An 11,539-nucleotide genomic window follows, 5' to 3' on the forward strand; every position below is an offset into this window, starting at 1 on the left:
AAGGCAGTTTTATGTATCTGGTTAGTCCTAACTACCTTCATACTTTTCCTCACACTGCCTAGCACCAGGAATGGCTTTGCCCTTTCTTCCAAATTTTTCACCTAGCTTCCTTTTAGACTCTGAATTAAATGTTAGCACATCCATCAAGTCCCTATTGATAGCTCCACTAGAAAGTGATCATTTGTTTCCTTGAATTCATGAAGTGTGTCATCTGTACCTGTTTTAGCATATGGTAACTTTCTATACTGCATTCTACGAGTTTATGCAATTATTTTATCTCCTTTACCAGATTTTAAGCTTCTTGAGGGTGTTTCTGAATCATCTGGATATAGAAATACTGCATATTGAATGATACCCACTATATAGAATGTACATAATGAATGTTGAGAAGTGAATATATAAATATATCATTTAATATTGACAACCTAGAAATAGGGAAGCTCTGCTTCCTCTTTTTTCATCTGAAACTATGGAGGGTACAGAAGAGAAGAAGTTTCCTGCTGTGCCAGAAACCCTTAAGAAAACAGGAAGGAATTTCACAGAGCTGAAAATTAAGTGCCTGAGAAAGAAGTTTGCCCAAAAGATGCTTTGAAAGCCAACCAGGAAGCTTATCTATGAAAAAGCTAAACACTATCATAAGGAATATAGGCACATGTGCAGAACTAAGATTAGAATGGCAAGAAAAGCTGGCAACTTCTATGTATGTGCAAAACCCAAATAGGCATTTTTCATCAGAATCAGAGGTATCAGTGGTGTGAGCCCAAAGGACTGAAAAGTGCTACAACTTCTTTGCCTTCGCCAGACCTTCAGTAGCACCTTTGTTAAGCTCAACAAGTCTTCAATTAACATGCTGAGTATTGTGCAACCATATATTGTATGGGGGTACCCAAACCTGAAATTAGTAAATGAATTGATCTACAAGCTTGGTTATGGGAAAATCAACAACAAATGAATTTCCCCAACAGATAACACATTGATTGCATGATCTTTTGGTAAATATGACATCATTTGTATGGAGGATCTTATTTGTGACATCTACACTGTTGGAAAATGCCTCAAAGAAGCAAACAACTTCCTGTGGCTTTTCAAATTATCTTCTGCATTAGGTGGAATGAATTAAAGGACCACACATTTTGTAGAAGGTGGAGATGCTGGTAACAGGGAGGACCAGATCAACCAGGCTTATTAGAAGGATGAACTAAGGTATCTACCATGGTCATTTTTGTAATCTAGCCAGCTAATAAACAGGAACTGTTTTAAAATTGAAAAAAGAAGAAATAAGGAAGCTTTTATTCCAATATTAAATAAATGCCAATGATAACAAATTTAACATTGAATAGAATGTACTGGAAATTGATCTCTGTGTTTTATGAATGTCATCCCACCTCATCTTTGTAACAATCGTATAAAGTACTATTATTATCATCATAATCATTTTACAGGAGGGAAATTGAGGCACATAGCAGTCATGCAACTTGCCAAGGTAGTATAGAGCCAGTATTTGAATTTTAAGTGGTGTGTTCCAGCTCTTTTTCTGTTAATAATCACACTATTATACCTATTGTTTCATAGCAAGTCAGTATAGGAACTTACATTTAAACCCAGGAATTCTAATTTCACATCCAATGCATTTCCTACTGTGAATACCAACTGCCTTGCATGTAGGAAATAGTTCCTAACACTTACTGGATCTCCCAGTTTCACATGCCACCCTTCCTAGTCTTCATTGGTCCACTTTTAACCATTCTAAATTCATTAATGTAATGAGGTAGAAAATAAATTACATGGAATAACTCAAAAATATAAAGGTAACATTTGGGTGCAAAATAAAGTGCCTGGTATGTGTACTCCTGAAACTGAGAGCTTCATAGACTACCCCAAATTGTAGTTTTCATTTGAAATGTCCCATAGATCCAGAACAGATAAGACAATTTAGCATCATCAATCTATTTGTGTTATTCAATTCTGGTTACTTATCAGAGTAGACTGCACTGCACCAGATAATATTGCTGTACTATTAATTTAAATAAAAAATACCTTCATTATGACATGAATTGCTATTGAAATATTTTATGAATGATATTCATTACTGTGAATAAACTATACTACATAGATATAAATTGGAAATTCTTTTTTATAGCCTCTAAATTATTGTGGATTTTTTATTTGTTATTAAAATTAATATAAAATTTAACTATTACAAAAATTTAGTTCTGGTTTCTATATATAAATTTAAAATATTATACATTTTAAGTAAAAATAATAAACTATTAATTTTTCCAGAATGAGAAAGAAAACTTTTTAAAGATTTTATTTATTTATTTTTAGAGAGGGAAGGGAAAGAGATAGAGAGAGAGAGAAACATCAATGTGTGGTTGCTGGGGGTCATGGCCTGCAACCTAGGCGTGTACCCTGACTGGGAATAGAACCTGCAACACTTTGGTGCGCAGCCCGAGCTCAATCCACTGAGCTACGCCAGCCAGGGCCAGAAAACTTTTTAAAAATGTACACAAGGAACAGAAAGCAGACATCAAAAAGGCATTGAGAAAGATATAAAAGAAAGTTACCTGGGTCATTGAATAAAATGTTAGGGAATATACATAAAATGCCAGGAAAATGAATAGGAAATTAATTCAATGCTATGAGATAAGATGGAGAGCCCTTGATGGAGTATACCTTCTACATACATGTAAAGCATCACGGATGATTTTCAAGATAAAATGAGCAAGATGAATCCAAGTAATTCATTGAAAATGGAATTTCTGCAAAATCCAGCACATGGCAGTGTAATTTGATTATTGAATGATGAAAGACTCTTGTGGAAAAGTATCCATCTCAGATAAAAAAAATAACTTTGAAAAGAGTAGGAAGTTTTCTCAAACATTTACATGAATTCTTCCAAATAAGAGAAAGTAAAACATTACTAGATCTTGGTTAGTTTATTCTACCTTAAAAGATATATTTTTCCTGTATTTTCCACTCTTTGTGGATTGGAAAAATAAATTGAAGAAAATTGAGTGTATATTTTTAGAAAATGTGAGCAATATAAAATGCATAACAATGGTAGACTTCAGTATTTATAACTGAAGTCAGCTGTAGAACAAAGACAAATTGTCAGAACAATCCAGAACACTTTGTTCAAAATAAAATAAACATGATTTATTTTTTTATTGAAAGTATTATTGACTCACCCATTTAAAATATATTATACAATGTTTTAGTATATTCACTTGTACAACCATTGCACAATCAATTTTAGAACATTTTTATTTCCCTAAAAAGAAATCCTGTACTCATTAGCAGTCACCATTTCCTACAATACCTACCTACCTCTCTGATATAATCAACTGTATTAGCCTACTTGTGCTGCCATAACAAAATATTACCAACTAGGTGGTTTGAACAATAAAAATTTATTTTTTTCATATGCCTGGAGGCTAGAGGTCTAAGGTAAAGGTTTTGGCTGATTTTGTTTCTGGTGAGAGCTCTTTTCTGTCTTGCAGATATCCCCCTCCTTGTTATGTTTTCACAACGCCTTTTTTTTGATGCATGAACATGGGAAGACAGAGACAGAGATGCACTCTGGTGTCCCTTTTCATTAGGAAAGAAATTCTAACAGAGAAGAATCCTACCCTATGACCTCATTAATCTTAATGACTTCCTTAGAGGCCCCATCTCCAAATACAGCCACACTTGCTCATTAGGTCTTCAACAAATGAATTTAGGGGAGATACAAACATTTAGTCCATAACATTGTGCCCTGGCCCCTTAAAACATATGTCCTTCTCACTTGCAAAATATATTCATTCTGTCTCAACAGCTGTTCAAATTTTACTCATTCTGGCATGGAGTCTAAAGCCCAAAGTTCCATCTAAATATCATCCACATCTAAATCAGATATGATACGATTCACTGTGGGGCAAATTTCTCTCTAGGTATGAACCTGTGAAACCAGATAAGTTAGTGCTTCACAAATACAGTGGTGGGGCAAGCATGGTATAGACATTCAGAAGGGAGCAATTGAAAGGAAGAAAGGGAGACAGGTCCCAAGCAAGTCCAAAACTTAGCAAGGTAGATTCCATTAGACCTTAAGACTTGAGAATTATCCTCTTGGCTTCTATGTTCTGCCCTGCAAATCCATTGGGGAGTCTGGCAGAACAGCCCATCTCCTGCAGCTCCATGGGGAGGCTTGAATGAAGTGGCCTGGCCCTCTGAAGCTAAGGAGGGGAGTACTGCCACTGAAATTTTTGAGACAGTAGAAAACAGGTTTTGCCTCCTGAGCCTGTGGTGGGAGGAGCATGCTGATGATGTCTGGATTCCATTAAGAGACATTCTTCTTTTTTTTTTTTTTTTTGCTATTTTTTAAGATTACACATGTTCTCAATTATTCACTTAGGAACTATTTTCCTGTTATTCTTGGTCCAAACAAGATAGTCTCATCTGGTATATTATCATCTTTATTCTTGGCTTCTGCTGAGATGTTTTATGAAAACCATTGTTCAGACTCATACTAATATTATCAAATGGTTGTTTAGCCACACACTTCCTGTGAAGCATATACCCTTTTGCAACATCAACAGGCTGTGAATTTTTCAAATCTTCAAGTTCTTGTTCCTTTTTGCTGAATAATTCCTTCAATTTACTTTTCCCCTCTAGTGTCTTACTAAGGTAAAAAAAAACAAAAACACAAGTCATTCCTTTAACATTTTGCTTAGAAATCTCCTCAGCTAAACATCTAACTTCATCTCTCACAAGCTATACCTTTCAGAAAACACTAAAATACATTTTGGCAAAGTTATTTAACACTTTATAACAGGGATAATCTTTCCTCCATTTTCTTGAAAGCTGTTCCTTGTTTCTACCTGCAACTTTACCAGAATGGTCTTTAACATCCACATTTCTACCAACATTCTGGTCATGATGATATATGTATTCTTTAAAAAGATGAAAGCTTTCTCTCCAGCTTTCTTCTTTCCCTTCTGAGCTCTCACCAGAATTGCCTTTAAGGTCCATATTTCTGCCAACAATCCTTTCATGGCAATCTTGAATTTTTCTAGCATAAGCCTCAAAATTCTTTTAGCCTCTAACCATTGCTCAGTTGTAAAGCCACTTTCACATTTTAAAGTATTTGTTACAGCAAAACCCCACTTCTCAGTACCAAAATAATATTAGTCTACTCAAGCTGCCATAGCAAAACACCATAGATTGAGTGGCTAAAACAATATAATTTATTTTATCACAATTTGAGAGCAGAAATCCAAGATCAAGGATCCAGAAAATCGGATTTCTAGTTATGACTCTTTTTCTGTCTTTCAGATGTCATCTTTTCTCTATGTCTTCCCCTGTCCTTTCCTTGATGTGTGAGTATGAAGAAAAAGAGAGTGAGTACTCTGATGTCTCTCCTTATAAGGACACAAATCCTAAAAGATCAAGATCATACCTTTAGGACCCCACTTGGCCTTTCTTAGAGGCCCCTTTCCCAAATATAGCCATATTGGGGGCTTAGGCCTTTAATGTATGAATTTTGGAGAAACACAAACATTGAGTCCATAAAAGCCACTAATTCACTTTTTGTCTCAATTGACTTGACTATTCTGAAAATTTTATGTAAATGGAATTATACAGTATTTGATCTATTGTGACTGCTTTCTTTGACTTAGCATAATGTTTTCAAAGTTCATCCAGATTAGTAGCATGTATTAGTACCCCACTGTTTTTACTGATGAATATTATTTTAATATCTCACTTAGAATAATGTCTTCATGGTCCATCCATCTTATTGCAAATGACAGGATTTCCTTCTTTCTCGTGGCTGAATAATATCCCATTGTATATACAGGGTGTGGCAAAAGTAGCTTTACTCTTTTTCCCATGGAAACTGATATAACAATTAATACATAATAAAGCAAGAATAAACTCTGTTCTACATACAACTAGAAACTTGCTTTTGCTCTACCCTGTATAACCACAATGCTTTTTTATGAATCCATCTGTTCAAAACGCTTATGTTGTTTCTATATATTGGTTATTACAAACAATGCTGCAGAGTGAGGGTAGGTATGGGGTTAGCACTGGTGGTGCTGAGAATTCCCATAGACTTGGTGGGGAGAAGTTGGGATAAGGTACTCCCAGAGGCTCCTGAGCAGACTTCCTGATAAAGTCCTGGGCAAAGTTAGCAGGAATTACCTTCCTTAAATTCCCTTGGATATTCTTATATGTCACTTTCCTGATCTTCTCCCTCCTCCCAATCATGGAGGTCCTATCTTAGTACTCTGGGTGCTTCTGAGTAGAAATGTTTTTCTCCAACCTTGTCCTACACAGTTGAGGTAGCCTGGTACTCACTTGCTGTTCTCTTTTTCCTCAGTGTAGAGATATTGTTTAGTTCCATGCAGGGTTGAACGACTTGGTGGAGGGGTGGTGTTATGGTGTTGACAAAGTTCATTTTACCATTTCCACTGCATGCTGTAATTTCCCTTTGGGAAGATTGGACTTTTGCAAATTCTTGCTTATCCATGGGTATCTTCTCAAGTCAGCAAGCCCCAGCTTATTTCTCCCCTGACTGAGGTGAGTGAAGTTGGGGCAGGTTTGCTGGCTGCTCTGGTACTGCAGCACACACAAAGATCTGTCTGAATAAATCTGGATGCAAAAGTGGATTTTACTCCACCTGGATCCCTTGGCATATGGTGCCTACAACTCCCACACAAGCACTTTGGTTTGTGGATGGATATCTAATTAACTGTCCAAAAAGAGGGACAAAATGGAGAAACTTCACATGCCACCATGAAGTTTACATCACCGTCTTTCCTTTCCTTCTTTAACTATATTTTTTCATACTTTATGATTATAATGACTGTTTTAAGTCTGTTGAATTTTACATCTAGTCTCTTTTAAAGGCATTTTCTGTTGCCTGCTTTTTCCCCCCTGTGTATGAGTCACACTTTCCCATTTTGTATGTCTTCCGTTTCTTTAAAACTGGACATTTTAGCTAATATATTAAAGCAATTCTCTTCTTCATATACATGGCTTGTTTTTGTTATTGGTTCCTAGTTCAACTTTTAAGACAAGGTCTAGCATTCAGAGGATATCCACATAGTACAGTGAATTTCCTTCATTTTGAAAAAATCACAGCCACATTTTATAATATTATGGCAAAATATTTATAAAAGAGAACAAGCATCAATACCATACAATATATTATTTGGAAGTTTAGATACAAAACTAAATAGTGAAAAGTAATAGATGATAAGAAGAATGAAATAATTTTGACTAATGTAATACATTTTAAACATTATTCAATTATTTCATATATAATGCATTATTGTAATCTCTATTGAGCAGATAATATTTTTGTTAAATTTATGGGTTTCCCAGTAGCAAATTTCTATGTGTGTATATTTTTTGAATTTTTTATAGTTCAGGGAATGACATATCTGGAAAAAGATAATTTCCTTTATTTTTTGGACCATACAAAGACTAAATCAAGATAATTATTTGAGGTGTTAGAGATTCAATAATTCCATATGTATAATGAACAATGAATTGTGCTTCAAAAAATCTTGATTCTAAAGCTTTCTGTATTCTCTGGTATGCAGTTTTTTCTACTTGGAGTGAATAATTCATCAAATGCCTTTTGCTACCACTGATTTTTAAAATATAATTAAAAAAACAAACCATATGTAATAGCTTCAAGAAATGTAGGTGTGTATTGAAAAACTTTTACCCTACATAAATTTGAGGCCTTTGTCAAATACTTAATAAAAAAAATAAAGGCAATGCCAACACATCACTAAAACTTCGATTAGAAGGTATATGAAGTACTTTAAAAAATTTTTTTTAATTTTTTAAACTTTTTTTATTGTTGTTCAAGTACAGTTGTTGCCATTCCTCCCCCGCCGCTATTAATAGAATCAAAGTGTCTTTAATAGAAGTCCTTCATATAAAAATATGTAAGTACTTCATAGAAAAATACATGAAGTACTTTTAAAGACACTTTTGATTCTATTAATAGTGACTGATAAACAATAAAATATAAAGATGATATATTATAGAATTGTATCACTAAAAGCTGTATAATTTTATTAACCAATGTCACTTCAATGCATCCAATAAAAATAGTGATTAATATATATTCTACATTGTAAACCAGTAAATGAGTGGATCAAAAAAACTGTGGTACATTTACACAATGGAATACTATGCACCAGAAAGGAAGAAGGAACTCCTACCTTCCCAACAGCATGGATGGAACTGGAGAGCATTATGCTAAGTGAAATAAGCCAGGCAGTGAAAGACAAATACCATATGATCTCACCTATGAGTGGAACCTAATCAACAAAACAAACAAGTGAGCAAATTAGAACCAAAGACATGGAAATAAAAAACAAACTGACAGTAACCAGAGGGGAAGGGGAAGGAAATAACAGGGGGATGAAGGGGAGGGGTCATCAAGAAACATGTATAAAGGACTCATGGACAAAAACAAGGGGAGAATATTGAATGTGGGAGGTGGGGGTAGGTGGGTGGGGAGAGTAATGCGGGGAAATAGGGACAACTGTAATTGTACAACAATAAAAAAGCATTCTTCTGAAAATATCTAGTTTTATATTTATTAGTCAGTGCTGATTCATTATAGTGTCTTTACATTTTTATTTAAAATTTTAATTTATGTTTATGTAATAAATATAACCTTATAATTTGTGAATTTAAGGTATACAGTGTGCTACTTTGATATGTTTATATTATATGATATGATTGTCATTGAAATAATATTTACCACATTACAACCCTATTGTACAGTATTACAGTCTTTCATTATACTTTTTATTAGATCTTTATGCCTTTTTTACTACCTGTTATAAATTTATACCCTTAAATACAATCAGTCTCATTTCCCTATCCCTCAACTTCTTGTAACCACCATTTTACTCTTTTTTTTTAAATAGGATTGTCTTTATTTTTTTTTAGATTCCACATAGAAATGATATCATACAGTACTTGTCTTTTTCTGTCTGACTTATCTTGCTCACCATAATGTGCTCAAGATCCTCCATTTTGTCACAAGTGGCAGGACATCTTCCTTTCTTGTGGCTGAATAACATTCCTTTGTATGCTATTGTGTTTTTAAAAAATAATATTACAAAGGCAACTATGCAGGAACCAAAAATTTACATGCATAATTTCCTTGCATGCATACAAGTTTTAAAAGTTATTTGAAGAAAACAGAGCTTATGAAGTTTATAAAAATACATTATTGATACTAAGAATTTTTAGTCTTTTTATATCAACACTAACTTCCCTGCTGTAGAAAATTCTAGAAAATAAAGCAATAAAGTCAATTTGATTCTAAATTTTATAATTGGCTTACCTATATTCTAAAAGTAAATATCAAAATCAATTAATTTTTCCATTTTAGATATAACATTATCTTTACAAGACAGGTCTATGATAACAAAAAATAACATTGCCTTTTTAGTGCTTTAAATTATGTGTATAATTTGAAGAGTTATGATAATTATAAACTTCTGCAACTATGTAAAAATTTACAAGTAAAATTGAGTGCTGTTCACAGTAAAAACAGACTATTGATTGGATATTGATGTATGGATAAATGAAAACTTTAATTTGTTTGTTAAAATCCTATGTTGCCCCTATTAATGTATCACAACAATTTTGCAGCAGTACTTTGCCCAGTGTATTTCCAAATATTTGTCACTGTCTGGGCATATTTAACCTTTAAAATATTAGTAGACAGAATACAGGGTAGTCTTCCATAATCTAAATTTACTAAGAGTAACTTCTCCTCTATATGCACACAAGAAACATAATCATCATCGCTGGCTTATTTCACTTAGTATTTTCTCACCTGTAAGTGGAACCTAATCAACAAAACAAACAAGCAAGCAAAATATAACCAGAGGCATTGAAATAATGAACAAACTGATAGTAACCAGAGGGTAGGGAGAAGGGAGATAATGGGGGAAAGTAGGAGAGGGGTCGTCAAGGAACATGTATAAAGGATCCATGGACAAAGCCAAAGGTGGGTAGGATTGAGGGTGGGAGGTGGGGATGGGTGGGGCAGGGGGGCCATGTTGGGGTGAAAATGGAGACAACTGTACTTGAACAACAATGAAATAATAAATAAAATTTAAAAAATACAAAACAATTTTTACTAGTGACCATTTGTATTAAAAATAAGACATTGGAATAATAAATAAAAATAAATAAAGAAAAATAAGAATTGATGCTGAAGTCTTGAGGCAGAATTTCTTTTCTAGGAAACCTCAGTTTTCTTAATATAGTCAACTTATTAGATAAGATATATACACCTTATTAAAGGTAATCTTTTTATTTGTAATAATTAGGAAAAAATCAACTTTAGAAGAAAAATAATGATGATGATTTATCTTATCTATTCTAAATAAGGGCTGCTGAAAGTCTACTTTCCAAAATGTAAATCTTATCATATTATTCTCCTCTTTATAAACCTTCTATGAACTGCCATTGAAATACTGTAGCCTCAAAAATAATGCCATCTAACACCTGGATCCAATTTTTATTTGAACCACTCTTTCCCCACTACTCTGCTCCAGTTACACCAAACTTCTTTCCATTTCATATCATACTATGCTCATTTGGGATTTCATAATTTAAGCTTGCTTCTTGTTCTCTGTACCTCTTTGATTCTGAGAAACCTTTTTGTTCTTCAAGATATATGTCCTTAGTACAGTGTTTCCCACTCTTGTATACACCCAATCAAGTTATTTACAGTCTGGCTGTTGTGGCTCAGTGGACTGAGCACAGGCTTGTGAACCAAAGAGCTGCAGGTTCGATTTCCAGTCAGGGCACTTACCTGGGTTGTGGTCCAGGTTCCCAATGCGGGGCGTGCGAGAGGCAACTACACATTGATGTTTCCCTCCCTCTCTTTCTCCCTCCTTTCCCCTCTCTCTAAACATAAAAATAAACAAAAAACCTTTAAAAAGTTATATACAGTCTTATATTTAGTTTTCCAAAACATATTATAGGTAGTACTATTAGAATATAATCAATTTATAAGTTTTGTTTAACTTTTATTCCTTTATTCCTTTATGACAAAAAGATAAAATTTTGAGGTGAAGGTCTATGATATTATTAGCTTTTAGTGAGTTGCTGATACATAGCTGTTCCTTGACAAATGTTTGTGGGGAGAATATGTTATAAAATAAAGATTGAGAGAGAATCTGATAAGTATAGCATCCTGTGATATATTCTCTTCTATTGTGACAATACCTTTAAATTTCCTTTCAAAACTGTTATCCTATAATTATTAGATTATTTCCTTAAGTTTATCCAAGATATTTAATGACACTCTCAGTAATTTTATTATCATTCTAGTAATTCCTTGCATTTGGACTCTTCACATTTTTAGCAAGAACAGCTCACAGATGAATATCACATAACCATGGTTTATAAGTAGAAATTGATGTTTTTGCATCCTGTGAAATTTTCACTTATCTATACTTTAAGATTGAAGAGCAATTATTCACACAAATGCAAAAATATA

At 33.7% G+C, this 11,539-nt stretch overlaps 1 pseudogene; it reads left to right on the forward strand.

Annotated features, from left to right (window-relative positions):
* The first annotated feature begins 448 nt into the window (after positions 1-448).
* On the forward strand, positions 449-1,202 carry LOC123819114 (annotated as a pseudogene).
* Positions 1,203-11,539: the final 10,337 nt, after the last annotated feature.

Source organism: Phyllostomus hastatus, unplaced genomic scaffold, assembly GCF_019186645.2.
Source record: "Phyllostomus hastatus isolate PE091 unplaced genomic scaffold, TTU_PhHast_1.1 phas_contig_30, whole genome shotgun sequence".
NCBI lineage: Eukaryota > Metazoa > Chordata > Mammalia > Chiroptera > Phyllostomidae > Phyllostomus > Phyllostomus hastatus.